A 9,839-nucleotide genomic window follows, 5' to 3' on the forward strand; every position below is an offset into this window, starting at 1 on the left:
ATCCGTAAAGTTTTGGCTTCATTTTAATATATTTGATATCTTGGAAAGCATGTTAAGTGTGTGGCCCATTAGCTCAGTTGGTTAGATCGTCGTGCTAATAACGCGAAGGTCGTGGGTTCGATCCCCCCATGGGCCATAGGTACTGTTTTATCTTTGGAAATCCGTAAAGTTTTTGCTTCATTTTAATATATTTGATATCTTGGAAAGCATGTTAAGTGTGTGGCCCATTAGCTCATTTGGTTAGAGCGTCGTGCTAATAACGCGAAGGTCGTGGGTTCAATCCCCCCAATGGGCCATAGGTACTGTTTTTTCTTTGGAAATCCGTAAAGTTTTGGCTTCATTTTAATATTTTCGATATCTTGGAAAGCGTGTTACGAGTGTGGCCCATTAGCTCAGTTGGTTAGAGCGTCGTGCTAATAACGCGAAGGTCGTGGGTTCGATCCCCCCATGGGCCATAGGTACTGTTTTATCTTTGGAAATCCGTAAAGTTTTTGCTTCATTTTAATATATTTGATATCTTGGAAAGCGTATGAACTGTGTGGCCCATTAGCTCAGTTGGTGCGAGCGTCGTGCTAATAACGCGAAGGTCGTGGGTTCGATCCCCCCATGGGCCACATGTACTGTTATTTCTTTGGAAATCCGTAAAGGTTTGGCTTCATTTTAATATATTTGATATCTTGGAAAGCATGTTAAGTGCGTGGCCCATTAGCTCAGTTGGTTAGAGCGTCGTGCTAATAACGCGAAGGTCGTGGGTTCAATCCCCCCATGGGCCATAGGTACTGTTTTTTCTTTGGAAATCCGTAAAGTTTTGGCTTCATTTTAATATTTTCGATATCTTGGAAAGCGTGTTAAGAGTGTGGCCCATTAGCTTAGTTGGCTAGAGCGTTGTGCTAATAACGCGAAGGTCGTGGATTCGATCCCCCCATGGGCCATAGGTACTGTTTTTTCTTTGGAAATCCGTAAAGTTTTGGCTTCATTTTAATATATTTGATATCTTGGAAAGCGTATGAACTGTGTGGCTCATTAGCTCAGTTGGTTAGAGCGTCGTGCTAATAACGCGAAGGTCGTGGGTTCGATCCCCCCATGGGCCATAGGTACTGTTTTTTCTTTCGAAATCCGTAAAGTTTTGGCTTCATTTTAATATATTTGATATCTTGGAAAGCGTATGAACTGTGTGGCCCATTAGCTCAGTTGGTTAGAGCGTCGTGCTAATAACGCGAAGGTCGTGGGTTCAATCCCCCCATGGGCCATAGGTACTGTTTATTCTTTGGAAATCCGTAAAGTTTTGGCTTCATTTTAATATTTTCGATATCTTGGAAAGCGTGTTACGAGTGTGGCCCATTAGCTCTGTTGGCTAGAGCGTCGTGCTAATAACGCGAAGGTCGTGGATTCGATCCCCCCATGGGCCACAGGTACTGTTTTTTCTTTGGAAATCCGTAAAGTTTTGGCTTCATTTTAATATATTTGATATCTTGGAAAGCATGTTAAGTGTGTGGCCCATTAGCTCAGTTGGTTAGAGCGTCGTGCTAATAACGCGAAGGTCGTGGGTTCAATCCCCCCATGGGCCATAGGTACTGTTTTTTCTTTGGAAATCCGTAATGTTTTGGCTTCATTTTAATATATTTGATATCTTGGAAAGCGTATGAACTGTGTGGCTCATTAGCTCAGTTGGTTAGAGCGTCGTGCTAATAACGCGAAGGTCGTGGGTTCGATCCCCCCATGGGCCATAGGTACTGTTTTTTCTTTGGAAATCCGTAAAGTTTTGGCTTCATTTTAATATATTTGATATCTTGGAAAGCGTATGAACTGTGTGGCCCATTAGCTCAGTTGGTTAGAGCGTCGTGCTAATAACGCGAAGGTCGTGGGTTCGATCCCCCCATGGGCTATAGGTACTGTTTTTTCTTTGGAAATCCGTAAAGTTTTGGCTTCATTTTAATATATTTGATATCTTGGAAAGCATGTTAAGTGTGTGGCCCATTAGCTCAGTTGGTTAGAGCGTCGTGCTAATAACGCGAAGGTCGTGGGTTCAATCCCCCATGGGCCATAGGTACTGTTTTTTCTTTGGAAATCCGTAAAGTTTTGGCTTCATTTTAATATTTTCGATATCTTGGAAAGCGTGTGAAGAGTGTGGCCCATTAGCTCAGTTGGTTAGAGCGTCGTGCTAATAACTTGAAGGTCGTGGGCTAGATCCCCCCTTGGGCCATAGGTACTGTTTATTCTTTGGAAATCCGTATTGTTTTGGCTTCATTTAAATATATTTGATATCTTGGAAAGCGTGTTAAGAGTGTGGCCCATTAGCTCAGTTGGCTAGAGCGTCGTGCTAATAACGCGAAGATCGTGGATTCGATCCCCCCATGGGCCATGGGTACTGTTTTTTCTTTGGAAATCCGAAAAGTTTTGGCTTCATTTTAATATATTTGATATCTTGGAAAGCGTATGAACTGTGTGGCTCATTAGCTCAGTTGGTTAGAGCGTCGTGCTAATAACGCGAAGGTCGTGGGTTCGATCCCCCCATGGGCCATAGGTACTGTTTTTCCTTTGGAAATCCGTAAAGTTTGGCTTCATTTTAATATATTTGATATCTTGGAAAGCGTATGAACTGTGTGGCCCAATAGGTCAGTTGGTTAGAGCGTCGTGCTAATAACGCGAAGGTCGTGGGTTCGATCCCCCCATGGGCTATAGGTATTGTTTTTTCTTTGGAAATCCGTAAAGTTTTGGCTTCATTTTAATATATTTGATATCTTGGAAAGCATGTTAAGTGTGTGGCCCATTAGCTCAGTTGGTTAGAGCGTCGTGCTAATAACGCGAAGGTCGTGGGTTCGATCCCCCCATGGGCCATAGGTACTGTTTTATCTTTGGAAATCCGTAAAGTTTTTGCTTCATTTTAATATATTTGATATCTTGGAAAGCGTATGAACTGTGTGGCCCATTAGCTCAGTTGGTGCGAGCGTCGTGCTAATAACGCGAAGGTCGTGGGTTCGATCCCCCCATGGGCCACATGTACTGTTATTTCTTTGGAAATCCGTAAAGTTTTGGCTTCATTTTAATATATTTGATATCTTGGAAAGCGTGTTAAGTGCGTGGCCCATTAGCTCAGTTGGTTAGAGCGTCGTGCTAATAACGCGAAGGTCGTGGGTTCAATCCCCCCATGGGCAATAGGTACTGTTTTTTCTTTGGAAATCCGTAAAGTTTTGGCTTCATTTTAATATTTTCGATATCTTGGAAAGCGTGTTAAGAGTGTGGCCCATTAGCTTAGTTGGCTAGAGCGTTGTGCTAATAACGCGAAGGTCGTGGATTCGATCCCCCCATGGGCCATAGGTACTGTTTTTTCTTTGGAAATCCGTAAAGTTTTGGCTTCATTTTAATATATTTGATATCTTGGAAAGCGTATGAACTGTGTGGCTCATTAGCTCAGTTGGTTAGAGCGTCGTGCTAATAACGCGAAGGTCGTGGGTTCGATCCCCCCATGGGCCATAGGTACTGTTTTTTCTTTCGAAATCCGTAAAGTTTTGGCTTCATTTTAATATATTTGATATCTTGGAAAGCGTATGAACTGTGTGGCCCATTAGCTCAGTTGGTTAGAGCGTCGTGCTAATAACGCGAAGGTCGTGGGTTCAATCCCCCCATGGGCCATAGGTACTGTTTATTCTTTGGAAATCCGTAAAGTTTTGGCTTCATTTTAATATTTTCGATATCTTGGAAAGCGTGTTACGAGTGTGGCCCATTAGCTCTGTTGGCTAGAGCGTCGTGCTAATAACGCGAAGGTCGTGGATTCGATCCCCCCATGGGCCACAGGTACTGTTTTTTCTTTGGAAATCCGTAAAGTTTTGGCTTCATTTTAATATATTTGATATCTTGGAAAGCATGTTAAGTGTGTGGCCCATTAGCTCAGTTGGTTAGAGCGTCGTGCTAATAACGCGAAGGTCGTGGGTTCAATCCCCCCATGGGCCATAGGTACTGTTTTTTCTTTGGAAATCCGTAATGTTTTGGCTTCATTTTAATATATTTGATATCTTGGAAAGCGTATGAACTGTGTGGCTCATTAGCTCAGTTGGTTAGAGCGTCGTGCTAATAACGCGAAGGTCGTGGGTTCGATCCCCCCATGGGCCATAGGTACTGTTTTTTCTTTGGAAATCCGTAAAGTTTTGGCTTCATTTTAATATATTTGATATCTTGGAAAGCGTATGAACTGTGTGGCCCATTAGCTCAGTTGGTTAGAGCGTCGTGCTAATAACGCGAAGGTCGTGGGTTCGATCCCCCCATGGGCTATAGGTACTGTTTTTTCTTTGGAAATCCGTAAAGTTTTGGCTTCATTTTAATATATTTGATATCTTGGAAAGCATGTTAAGTGTGTGGCCCATTAGCTCAGTTGGTTAGAGCGTCGTGCTAATAACGCGAAGGTCGTGGGTTCAATCCCCCATGGGCCATAGGTACTGTTTTTTCTTTGGAAATCCGTAAAGTTTTGGCTTCATTTTAATATTTTCGATATCTTGGAAAGCGTGTGAAGAGTGTGGCCCATTAGCTCAGTTGGTTAGAGCGTCGTGCTAATAACTTGAAGGTCGTGGGCTAGATCCCCCCTTGGGCCATAGGTACTGTTTATTCTTTGGAAATCCGTATTGTTTTGGCTTCATTTAAATATATTTGATATCTTGGAAAGCGTGTTAAGAGTGTGGCCCATTAGCTCAGTTGGCTAGAGCGTCGTGCTAATAACGCGAAGATCGTGGATTCGATCCCCCCATGGGCCATGGGTACGGTTTTTTCTTTGGAAATCCGAAAAGTTTTGGCTTCATTTTAATATATTTGATATCTTGGAAAGCGTATGAACTGTGTGGCTCATTAGCTCAGTTGGTTAGAGCGTCGTGCTAATAACGCGAAGGTCGTGGGTTCGATCCCCCCATGGGCCATAGGTACTGTTTTTCCTTTGGAAATCCGTAAAGTTTGGCTTCATTTTAATATATTTGATATCTTGGAAAGCGTATGAACTGTGTGGCCCAATAGCTCAGTTGGTTAGAGCGTCGTGCTAATAACGCGAAGGTCGTGGGTTCGATCCCCCCATGGGCTATAGGTATTGTTTTTTCTTTGGAAATCCGTAAAGTTTTGGCTTCATTTTAATATATTTGATATCTTGGAAAGCATGTTAAGTGTGTGGCCCATTAGCTCAGTTGGTTAGAGCGTCGTGCTAATAACGCGAAGGTCGTGGGTTCGATCCCCCCATGGGCCATAGGTACTGTTTTATCTTTGGAAATCCGTAAAGTTTTTGCTTCATTTTAATATATTTGATATCTTGGAAAGCGTATGAACTGTGTGGCCCATTAGCTCAGTTGGTGCGAGCGTCGTGCTAATAACGCGAAGGTCGTGGGTTCGATCCCCCCATGGGCCACATGTACTGTTATTTCTTTGGAAATCCGTAAAGTTTTGGCTTCATTTTAATATATTTGATATCTTGGAAAGCGTGTTAAGTGCGTGGCCCATTAGCTCAGTTGGTTAGAGCGTCGTGCTAATAACGCGAAGGTCGTGGGTTCAATCCCCCCATGGGCAATAGGTACTGTTTTTTCTTTGGAAATCCGTAAAGTTTTGGCTTCATTTTAATATTTTCGATATCTTGGAAAGCGTGTTAAGAGTGTGGCCCATTAGCTTAGTTGGCTAGAGCGTTGTGCTAATAACGCGAAGGTCGTGGATTCGATCCCCCCATGGGCCATAGGTACTGTTTTTTCTTTGGAAATCCGTAAAGTTTTGGCTTCATTTTAATATATTTGATATCTTGGAAAGCGTATGAACTGTGTGGCTCATTAGCTTAGTTGGTTAGAGCGTCGTGCTAATAACGCGAAGGTCGTGGGTTCGATCCCCCCATGGGCCATAGGTACTGTTTTTTCTTTCGAAATCCGTAAAGTTTTGGCTTCATTTTAATATATTTGATATCTTGGAAAGCGTATGAACTGTGTGGCCCATTAGCTCAGTTGGTTAGAGCGTCGTGCTAATAACGCGAAGGTCGTGGGTTCAATCCCCCCATGGGCCATAGGTACTGTTTTTTCTTTGGAAATCCGTAAAGTATTGGCTTCATTTTAATATTTTCGATATCTTGGAAAGCGTGTTACGAGTGTGGCCCATTAGCTCTGTTGGCTAGAGCGTCGTGCTAATAACGCGAAGGTCGTGGATTCGATCCCCCCATGGGCCACAGGTACTGTTTTTTCTTTGGAAATCCGTAAAGTTTTGGCTTCATTTTAATATATTTGATATCTTGGAAAGCATGTTAAGTGTGTGGCCCATTAGCTCAGTTGGTCAGAGCGTCGTGCTAATAACGCGAAGGTCGTGGGTTCAATCCCCCCATGGGCCATAGGTACTGTTTTTTCTTTGGAAATCCGTAAAGTTTTGGCTTCATTTTAATATATTTGATATCTTGGAAAGCGTATGAACTGTGTGGCTCATTAGCTCAGTTGGTTAGAGCGTCGTGCTAATAACGCGAAGGTCGTGGGTTCGATCCCCCCATGGGCCATAGGTACTGTTTTTTCTTTGGAAATCCGTAAAGTTTTGGCTTCATTTTAATATATTTGATATCTTGGAAAGCGTATGAACTGTGTGGCCCATTAGCTCAGTTGGTTAGAGCGTCGTGCTAATAACGCGAAGGTCGTGGGTTCGATCCCCCCATGGGCTATAGGTACTGTTTTTTCTTTGGAAATCCGTAAAGTTTTGGCTTCATTTTAATATATTTGATATCTTGGAAAGCATGTTAAGTGTGTGGCCCATTAGCTCAGTTGGTTAGAGCGTCGTGCTAATAACGCGAAGGTCGTGGGTTCAATCCCCCATGGGCCATAGGTACTGTTTTTTCTTTGGAAATCCGTAAAGTTTTGGCTTCATTTTAATATTTTCGATATCTTGGAAAGCGTGTGAAGAGTGTGGCTCATTAGCTCAGTTGGTTAGAGCGTCGTGCTAATAACTTGAAGGTCGTGGGCTAGATCCCCCCTTGGGCCATAGGTACTGTTTATTCTTTGGAAATCCGTATTGTTTTGGCTTCATTTAAATATATTTGATATCTTGGAAAGCGTGTTAAGAGTGTGGCCCATTAGCTCAGTTGGCTAGAGCGTCGTGCTAATAACGCGAAGATCGTGGATTCGATCCCCCCATGGGCCATGGGTACTGTTTTTTCTTTGGAAATCCGTAAAGTTTTGGCTTCATTTTAATATATTTGATATCTTGGAAAGCGTATGAACTGTGTGGCTCATTAGGTCAGTTGGTTAGAGCGTCGTGCTAATAACGCGAAGGTCGTGGGTTCGATCCCCCCATGGGCCATAGGTACTGTTTTCTCTTTGGAAATCCGTAAAGTTTTGGCTTCATTTTAATATATTTGATATCTTGGAAAGCGTATGAACTGTGTGAACCATTAGCTCAGTTGGTTAGAGCGTCGTGCTAATAACGCGAAGGTCGTGGGTTCGATCCCCCCATGGGCTATAGGTACTGTTTTTTCTTTGGAAATCCGTAAAGTTTTGGCTTCATTTTAATATATTTGATATCTTGGAAAGCATGTTAAGTGTGTGGCCCATTAGCTCAGTTGGTTAGAGCGTCGTGCTAATAACGCGAAGGTCGTGGGTTCGATCCCCCCATGGGCCATAGGTACTGTTTTATCTTTGGAAATCCGTAAAGTTTTTGCTTCATTTTAATATATTTGATATCTTGGAAAGCGTATGAACTGTGTGGCCCATTAGCTCAGTTGGTGCGAGCGTCGTGCTAATAACGCGAAGGTCGTGGGTTCGATCCCCCCATGGGCCACATGTACTGTTATTTCTTTGGAAATCCGTAAAGTTTTGGCTTCATTTTAATATATTTGATATCTTGGAAAGCGTGTTAAGTGCGTGGCCCATTAGCTCAGTTGGTTAGAGCGTCGTGCTAATAACGCGAAGGTCGTGGGTTCAATCCCCCCATGGGCAATAGGTACTGTTTTTTCTTTGGAAATCCGTAAAGTTTTGGCTTCATTTTAATATTTTCGATATCTTGGAAAGCGTGTTAAGAGTGTGGCCCATTAGCTTAGTTGGCTAGAGCGTTGTGCTAATAACGCGAAGGTCGTGGATTCGATCCCCCCATGGGCCATAGGTACTGTTTTTTCTTTCGAAATCCGTAAAGTTTTGGCTTCATTTTAATATATTTGATATCTTGGAAAGCGTATGAACTGTGTGGCCCATTAGCTCAGTTGGTTAGAGCGTCGTGCTAATAACGCGAAGGTCGTGGGTTCAATCCCCCCATGGGCCATAGGTACTGTTTTTTCTTTGGAAATCCGTAAAGTTTTGGCTTCATTTTAATATTTTCGATATCTTGGAAAGCGTGTTACGAGTGTGGCCCATTAGCTCTGTTGGCTAGAGCGTCGTGCTAATAACGCGAAGGTCGTGGATTCGATCCCCCCATGGGCCACAGGTACTGTTTTTTCTTTGGAAATCCGTAAAGTTTTGGCTTCATTTTAATATATTTGATATCTTGGAAAGCATGTTAAGTGTGTGGCCCATTAGCTCAGTTGGTTAGAGCGTCGTGCTAATAACGCGAAGGTCGTGGGTTCAATCCCCCCATGGGCCATAGGTACCGTTTTTTCTTTGGAAGTCCGTAAAGTTTTGGCTTCATTTTTATATATTTGATATCTTGGAAAGCGTATGAACTGTGTGGCTCATTAGCTCAGTTGGTTAGAGCGTCGTGCTAATAACGCGAAGGTCGTGGGTTCGATCCCCCCATGGGCCATAGGTACTGTTTTTTCTTTGGAAATCCGTAAAGTTTTGGCTTCATTTTAATATATTTGATATCTTGGAAAGCGTATAAACTGTGTGGCCCATTAGCTCAGTTGGTTAGAGCGTCGTGCTAATAACGCGAAGGTCGTGGGTTCGATCCCCCCATGGGCTATAGGTACTGTTTTTTCTTTGGAAATCCGTAAAGTTTTGGCTTCATTTTAATATATTTGATATCTTGGAAAGCATGTTAAGTGTGTGGCCCATTAGCTCAGTTGGTTAGAGCGTCGTGCTAATAACGCGAAGGTCGTGGGTTCAATCCCCCATGGGCCATAGGTACTGTTTTTTCTTTGGAAATCCGTAAAGTTTTGGCTTCATTTTAATATTTTCGATATCTTGGAAAGTGTGTGAAGAGTGTGGCCCATTAGCTCAGTTGGTTAGAGCGTCGTGCTAATAACTTGAAGGTCGTGGGTTAGATCCCCCCTTGGGCCATAGGTACTGTTTATTCTTTGGAAATCCGTATTGTTTTGGCTTCATTTAAATATATTTGATATCTTGGAAAGCGTGTTAAGAGTGTGGCCCATTAGCTCAGTTGGCTAGAGCGTCGTGCTAATAACGCGAAGATCGTGGATTCGATCCCCCCATGGGCCATGGGTACTGTTTTTTCTTTGGAAATCCGTAAAGTTTTGGCTTCATTTTAATATATTTGATATCTTGGAAAGCGTATGAACTGTGTGGCTCATTAGGTCAGTTGGTTAGAGCGTCGTGCTAATAACGCGAAGGTCGTGGGTTCGTTCCCCCCATGGGCCATAGGTACTGTTTTCTCTTTGGAAATCCGTAAAGTTTTGGCTTCATTTTAATATATTTGATATCTTGGAAAGCGTATGAACTGTGTGGCCCATTAGCTCAGTTGGTTAGAGCGTCGTGCTAATAACGCGAAGGTCGTGGGTTCGATCCCCCCATGGGCTATAGGTACTGTTTTTTCTTTGGAAATCCGTAAAGTTTTGGCTTCATTTTAATATATTTGATATCTTGGAAAGCATGTTAAGTGTGTGGCCCATTAGCTCAGTTGGTTAGAGCGTCGTGCTAATAACGCGAAGGTCGTGGGTTCAATCCCCCATGGGCCATAGGTACTGT

At 43.0% G+C, this 9,839-nt stretch overlaps 59 non-coding genes across 59 annotated transcripts; all 59 read left to right on the forward strand.

Moving 5' to 3' along the window:
• The first annotated feature begins 62 nt into the window (after positions 1-62).
• On the forward strand, positions 63-136 carry TRNAI-AAU (transfer RNA isoleucine (anticodon AAU)). The gene has a single exon. It is a non-coding gene; the product is annotated as a tRNA-Ile (tRNA).
• An 85-nt stretch (positions 137-221) lies between these two features.
• TRNAI-AAU (transfer RNA isoleucine (anticodon AAU)) lies at positions 222-296 on the forward strand. Its single transcript has one exon. It is a non-coding gene; the product is annotated as a tRNA-Ile (tRNA).
• An 85-nt stretch (positions 297-381) lies between these two features.
• On the forward strand, positions 382-455 carry TRNAI-AAU (transfer RNA isoleucine (anticodon AAU)). Its single transcript has one exon. It is a non-coding gene; the product is annotated as a tRNA-Ile (tRNA).
• An 85-nt stretch (positions 456-540) lies between these two features.
• TRNAI-AAU (transfer RNA isoleucine (anticodon AAU)) lies at positions 541-614 on the forward strand. The gene has a single exon. It is a non-coding gene; the product is annotated as a tRNA-Ile (tRNA).
• An 85-nt stretch (positions 615-699) lies between these two features.
• Positions 700-773, forward strand: TRNAI-AAU (transfer RNA isoleucine (anticodon AAU)). Its single transcript has one exon. It is a non-coding gene; the product is annotated as a tRNA-Ile (tRNA).
• Positions 774-858: 85 nt separating this feature from the next.
• TRNAI-AAU (transfer RNA isoleucine (anticodon AAU)) lies at positions 859-932 on the forward strand. The gene has a single exon. It is a non-coding gene; the product is annotated as a tRNA-Ile (tRNA).
• Positions 933-1,017: 85 nt separating this feature from the next.
• TRNAI-AAU (transfer RNA isoleucine (anticodon AAU)) lies at positions 1,018-1,091 on the forward strand. The gene has a single exon. It is a non-coding gene; the product is annotated as a tRNA-Ile (tRNA).
• An 85-nt stretch (positions 1,092-1,176) lies between these two features.
• TRNAI-AAU (transfer RNA isoleucine (anticodon AAU)) lies at positions 1,177-1,250 on the forward strand. Its single transcript has one exon. It is a non-coding gene; the product is annotated as a tRNA-Ile (tRNA).
• An 85-nt stretch (positions 1,251-1,335) lies between these two features.
• On the forward strand, positions 1,336-1,409 carry TRNAI-AAU (transfer RNA isoleucine (anticodon AAU)). The gene has a single exon. It is a non-coding gene; the product is annotated as a tRNA-Ile (tRNA).
• Positions 1,410-1,494: 85 nt separating this feature from the next.
• TRNAI-AAU (transfer RNA isoleucine (anticodon AAU)) lies at positions 1,495-1,568 on the forward strand. The gene has a single exon. It is a non-coding gene; the product is annotated as a tRNA-Ile (tRNA).
• An 85-nt stretch (positions 1,569-1,653) lies between these two features.
• Positions 1,654-1,727, forward strand: TRNAI-AAU (transfer RNA isoleucine (anticodon AAU)). The gene has a single exon. It is a non-coding gene; the product is annotated as a tRNA-Ile (tRNA).
• An 85-nt stretch (positions 1,728-1,812) lies between these two features.
• TRNAI-AAU (transfer RNA isoleucine (anticodon AAU)) lies at positions 1,813-1,886 on the forward strand. Its single transcript has one exon. It is a non-coding gene; the product is annotated as a tRNA-Ile (tRNA).
• Positions 1,887-1,971: 85 nt separating this feature from the next.
• On the forward strand, positions 1,972-2,044 carry TRNAI-AAU (transfer RNA isoleucine (anticodon AAU)). Its single transcript has one exon. It is a non-coding gene; the product is annotated as a tRNA-Ile (tRNA).
• Positions 2,045-2,288: 244 nt separating this feature from the next.
• On the forward strand, positions 2,289-2,362 carry TRNAI-AAU (transfer RNA isoleucine (anticodon AAU)). The gene has a single exon. It is a non-coding gene; the product is annotated as a tRNA-Ile (tRNA).
• An 85-nt stretch (positions 2,363-2,447) lies between these two features.
• TRNAI-AAU (transfer RNA isoleucine (anticodon AAU)) lies at positions 2,448-2,521 on the forward strand. Its single transcript has one exon. It is a non-coding gene; the product is annotated as a tRNA-Ile (tRNA).
• Positions 2,522-2,605: 84 nt separating this feature from the next.
• Positions 2,606-2,679, forward strand: TRNAI-AAU (transfer RNA isoleucine (anticodon AAU)). Its single transcript has one exon. It is a non-coding gene; the product is annotated as a tRNA-Ile (tRNA).
• Positions 2,680-2,764: 85 nt separating this feature from the next.
• TRNAI-AAU (transfer RNA isoleucine (anticodon AAU)) lies at positions 2,765-2,838 on the forward strand. The gene has a single exon. It is a non-coding gene; the product is annotated as a tRNA-Ile (tRNA).
• An 85-nt stretch (positions 2,839-2,923) lies between these two features.
• TRNAI-AAU (transfer RNA isoleucine (anticodon AAU)) lies at positions 2,924-2,997 on the forward strand. The gene has a single exon. It is a non-coding gene; the product is annotated as a tRNA-Ile (tRNA).
• An 85-nt stretch (positions 2,998-3,082) lies between these two features.
• Positions 3,083-3,156, forward strand: TRNAI-AAU (transfer RNA isoleucine (anticodon AAU)). Its single transcript has one exon. It is a non-coding gene; the product is annotated as a tRNA-Ile (tRNA).
• Positions 3,157-3,241: 85 nt separating this feature from the next.
• On the forward strand, positions 3,242-3,315 carry TRNAI-AAU (transfer RNA isoleucine (anticodon AAU)). Its single transcript has one exon. It is a non-coding gene; the product is annotated as a tRNA-Ile (tRNA).
• An 85-nt stretch (positions 3,316-3,400) lies between these two features.
• TRNAI-AAU (transfer RNA isoleucine (anticodon AAU)) lies at positions 3,401-3,474 on the forward strand. Its single transcript has one exon. It is a non-coding gene; the product is annotated as a tRNA-Ile (tRNA).
• Positions 3,475-3,559: 85 nt separating this feature from the next.
• TRNAI-AAU (transfer RNA isoleucine (anticodon AAU)) lies at positions 3,560-3,633 on the forward strand. Its single transcript has one exon. It is a non-coding gene; the product is annotated as a tRNA-Ile (tRNA).
• Positions 3,634-3,718: 85 nt separating this feature from the next.
• TRNAI-AAU (transfer RNA isoleucine (anticodon AAU)) lies at positions 3,719-3,792 on the forward strand. Its single transcript has one exon. It is a non-coding gene; the product is annotated as a tRNA-Ile (tRNA).
• An 85-nt stretch (positions 3,793-3,877) lies between these two features.
• On the forward strand, positions 3,878-3,951 carry TRNAI-AAU (transfer RNA isoleucine (anticodon AAU)). Its single transcript has one exon. It is a non-coding gene; the product is annotated as a tRNA-Ile (tRNA).
• An 85-nt stretch (positions 3,952-4,036) lies between these two features.
• On the forward strand, positions 4,037-4,110 carry TRNAI-AAU (transfer RNA isoleucine (anticodon AAU)). The gene has a single exon. It is a non-coding gene; the product is annotated as a tRNA-Ile (tRNA).
• Positions 4,111-4,195: 85 nt separating this feature from the next.
• On the forward strand, positions 4,196-4,269 carry TRNAI-AAU (transfer RNA isoleucine (anticodon AAU)). Its single transcript has one exon. It is a non-coding gene; the product is annotated as a tRNA-Ile (tRNA).
• An 85-nt stretch (positions 4,270-4,354) lies between these two features.
• On the forward strand, positions 4,355-4,427 carry TRNAI-AAU (transfer RNA isoleucine (anticodon AAU)). Its single transcript has one exon. It is a non-coding gene; the product is annotated as a tRNA-Ile (tRNA).
• A 244-nt stretch (positions 4,428-4,671) lies between these two features.
• TRNAI-AAU (transfer RNA isoleucine (anticodon AAU)) lies at positions 4,672-4,745 on the forward strand. Its single transcript has one exon. It is a non-coding gene; the product is annotated as a tRNA-Ile (tRNA).
• Positions 4,746-4,830: 85 nt separating this feature from the next.
• On the forward strand, positions 4,831-4,904 carry TRNAI-AAU (transfer RNA isoleucine (anticodon AAU)). Its single transcript has one exon. It is a non-coding gene; the product is annotated as a tRNA-Ile (tRNA).
• An 84-nt stretch (positions 4,905-4,988) lies between these two features.
• Positions 4,989-5,062, forward strand: TRNAI-AAU (transfer RNA isoleucine (anticodon AAU)). Its single transcript has one exon. It is a non-coding gene; the product is annotated as a tRNA-Ile (tRNA).
• Positions 5,063-5,147: 85 nt separating this feature from the next.
• TRNAI-AAU (transfer RNA isoleucine (anticodon AAU)) lies at positions 5,148-5,221 on the forward strand. Its single transcript has one exon. It is a non-coding gene; the product is annotated as a tRNA-Ile (tRNA).
• Positions 5,222-5,306: 85 nt separating this feature from the next.
• TRNAI-AAU (transfer RNA isoleucine (anticodon AAU)) lies at positions 5,307-5,380 on the forward strand. Its single transcript has one exon. It is a non-coding gene; the product is annotated as a tRNA-Ile (tRNA).
• Positions 5,381-5,465: 85 nt separating this feature from the next.
• Positions 5,466-5,539, forward strand: TRNAI-AAU (transfer RNA isoleucine (anticodon AAU)). The gene has a single exon. It is a non-coding gene; the product is annotated as a tRNA-Ile (tRNA).
• An 85-nt stretch (positions 5,540-5,624) lies between these two features.
• Positions 5,625-5,698, forward strand: TRNAI-AAU (transfer RNA isoleucine (anticodon AAU)). The gene has a single exon. It is a non-coding gene; the product is annotated as a tRNA-Ile (tRNA).
• An 85-nt stretch (positions 5,699-5,783) lies between these two features.
• Positions 5,784-5,857, forward strand: TRNAI-AAU (transfer RNA isoleucine (anticodon AAU)). Its single transcript has one exon. It is a non-coding gene; the product is annotated as a tRNA-Ile (tRNA).
• Positions 5,858-5,942: 85 nt separating this feature from the next.
• On the forward strand, positions 5,943-6,016 carry TRNAI-AAU (transfer RNA isoleucine (anticodon AAU)). The gene has a single exon. It is a non-coding gene; the product is annotated as a tRNA-Ile (tRNA).
• Positions 6,017-6,101: 85 nt separating this feature from the next.
• TRNAI-AAU (transfer RNA isoleucine (anticodon AAU)) lies at positions 6,102-6,175 on the forward strand. Its single transcript has one exon. It is a non-coding gene; the product is annotated as a tRNA-Ile (tRNA).
• Positions 6,176-6,260: 85 nt separating this feature from the next.
• On the forward strand, positions 6,261-6,334 carry TRNAI-AAU (transfer RNA isoleucine (anticodon AAU)). The gene has a single exon. It is a non-coding gene; the product is annotated as a tRNA-Ile (tRNA).
• Positions 6,335-6,419: 85 nt separating this feature from the next.
• TRNAI-AAU (transfer RNA isoleucine (anticodon AAU)) lies at positions 6,420-6,493 on the forward strand. Its single transcript has one exon. It is a non-coding gene; the product is annotated as a tRNA-Ile (tRNA).
• Positions 6,494-6,578: 85 nt separating this feature from the next.
• TRNAI-AAU (transfer RNA isoleucine (anticodon AAU)) lies at positions 6,579-6,652 on the forward strand. Its single transcript has one exon. It is a non-coding gene; the product is annotated as a tRNA-Ile (tRNA).
• Positions 6,653-6,737: 85 nt separating this feature from the next.
• Positions 6,738-6,810, forward strand: TRNAI-AAU (transfer RNA isoleucine (anticodon AAU)). Its single transcript has one exon. It is a non-coding gene; the product is annotated as a tRNA-Ile (tRNA).
• A 244-nt stretch (positions 6,811-7,054) lies between these two features.
• Positions 7,055-7,128, forward strand: TRNAI-AAU (transfer RNA isoleucine (anticodon AAU)). Its single transcript has one exon. It is a non-coding gene; the product is annotated as a tRNA-Ile (tRNA).
• An 85-nt stretch (positions 7,129-7,213) lies between these two features.
• Positions 7,214-7,287, forward strand: TRNAI-AAU (transfer RNA isoleucine (anticodon AAU)). The gene has a single exon. It is a non-coding gene; the product is annotated as a tRNA-Ile (tRNA).
• Positions 7,288-7,373: 86 nt separating this feature from the next.
• Positions 7,374-7,446, forward strand: TRNAI-AAU (transfer RNA isoleucine (anticodon AAU)). Its single transcript has one exon. It is a non-coding gene; the product is annotated as a tRNA-Ile (tRNA).
• Positions 7,447-7,531: 85 nt separating this feature from the next.
• Positions 7,532-7,605, forward strand: TRNAI-AAU (transfer RNA isoleucine (anticodon AAU)). The gene has a single exon. It is a non-coding gene; the product is annotated as a tRNA-Ile (tRNA).
• An 85-nt stretch (positions 7,606-7,690) lies between these two features.
• TRNAI-AAU (transfer RNA isoleucine (anticodon AAU)) lies at positions 7,691-7,764 on the forward strand. Its single transcript has one exon. It is a non-coding gene; the product is annotated as a tRNA-Ile (tRNA).
• Positions 7,765-7,849: 85 nt separating this feature from the next.
• TRNAI-AAU (transfer RNA isoleucine (anticodon AAU)) lies at positions 7,850-7,923 on the forward strand. Its single transcript has one exon. It is a non-coding gene; the product is annotated as a tRNA-Ile (tRNA).
• An 85-nt stretch (positions 7,924-8,008) lies between these two features.
• Positions 8,009-8,082, forward strand: TRNAI-AAU (transfer RNA isoleucine (anticodon AAU)). Its single transcript has one exon. It is a non-coding gene; the product is annotated as a tRNA-Ile (tRNA).
• Positions 8,083-8,167: 85 nt separating this feature from the next.
• TRNAI-AAU (transfer RNA isoleucine (anticodon AAU)) lies at positions 8,168-8,241 on the forward strand. Its single transcript has one exon. It is a non-coding gene; the product is annotated as a tRNA-Ile (tRNA).
• An 85-nt stretch (positions 8,242-8,326) lies between these two features.
• On the forward strand, positions 8,327-8,400 carry TRNAI-AAU (transfer RNA isoleucine (anticodon AAU)). Its single transcript has one exon. It is a non-coding gene; the product is annotated as a tRNA-Ile (tRNA).
• Positions 8,401-8,485: 85 nt separating this feature from the next.
• Positions 8,486-8,559, forward strand: TRNAI-AAU (transfer RNA isoleucine (anticodon AAU)). Its single transcript has one exon. It is a non-coding gene; the product is annotated as a tRNA-Ile (tRNA).
• Positions 8,560-8,644: 85 nt separating this feature from the next.
• On the forward strand, positions 8,645-8,718 carry TRNAI-AAU (transfer RNA isoleucine (anticodon AAU)). The gene has a single exon. It is a non-coding gene; the product is annotated as a tRNA-Ile (tRNA).
• Positions 8,719-8,803: 85 nt separating this feature from the next.
• Positions 8,804-8,877, forward strand: TRNAI-AAU (transfer RNA isoleucine (anticodon AAU)). The gene has a single exon. It is a non-coding gene; the product is annotated as a tRNA-Ile (tRNA).
• Positions 8,878-8,962: 85 nt separating this feature from the next.
• On the forward strand, positions 8,963-9,035 carry TRNAI-AAU (transfer RNA isoleucine (anticodon AAU)). The gene has a single exon. It is a non-coding gene; the product is annotated as a tRNA-Ile (tRNA).
• An 85-nt stretch (positions 9,036-9,120) lies between these two features.
• On the forward strand, positions 9,121-9,194 carry TRNAI-AAU (transfer RNA isoleucine (anticodon AAU)). The gene has a single exon. It is a non-coding gene; the product is annotated as a tRNA-Ile (tRNA).
• An 85-nt stretch (positions 9,195-9,279) lies between these two features.
• Positions 9,280-9,353, forward strand: TRNAI-AAU (transfer RNA isoleucine (anticodon AAU)). Its single transcript has one exon. It is a non-coding gene; the product is annotated as a tRNA-Ile (tRNA).
• Positions 9,354-9,438: 85 nt separating this feature from the next.
• Positions 9,439-9,512, forward strand: TRNAI-AAU (transfer RNA isoleucine (anticodon AAU)). Its single transcript has one exon. It is a non-coding gene; the product is annotated as a tRNA-Ile (tRNA).
• Positions 9,513-9,597: 85 nt separating this feature from the next.
• TRNAI-AAU (transfer RNA isoleucine (anticodon AAU)) lies at positions 9,598-9,671 on the forward strand. The gene has a single exon. It is a non-coding gene; the product is annotated as a tRNA-Ile (tRNA).
• Positions 9,672-9,756: 85 nt separating this feature from the next.
• TRNAI-AAU (transfer RNA isoleucine (anticodon AAU)) lies at positions 9,757-9,829 on the forward strand. The gene has a single exon. It is a non-coding gene; the product is annotated as a tRNA-Ile (tRNA).
• Positions 9,830-9,839: the final 10 nt, after the last annotated feature.

The sequence above is a fragment of the Phalangium opilio genome, unplaced genomic scaffold (genome assembly GCF_054372755.1).
Source record: "Phalangium opilio isolate 3A_F unplaced genomic scaffold, DU_Popi_V2 ptg000011l_1, whole genome shotgun sequence".
NCBI classification, from domain to species: domain Eukaryota; kingdom Metazoa; phylum Arthropoda; class Arachnida; order Opiliones; family Phalangiidae; genus Phalangium; species Phalangium opilio.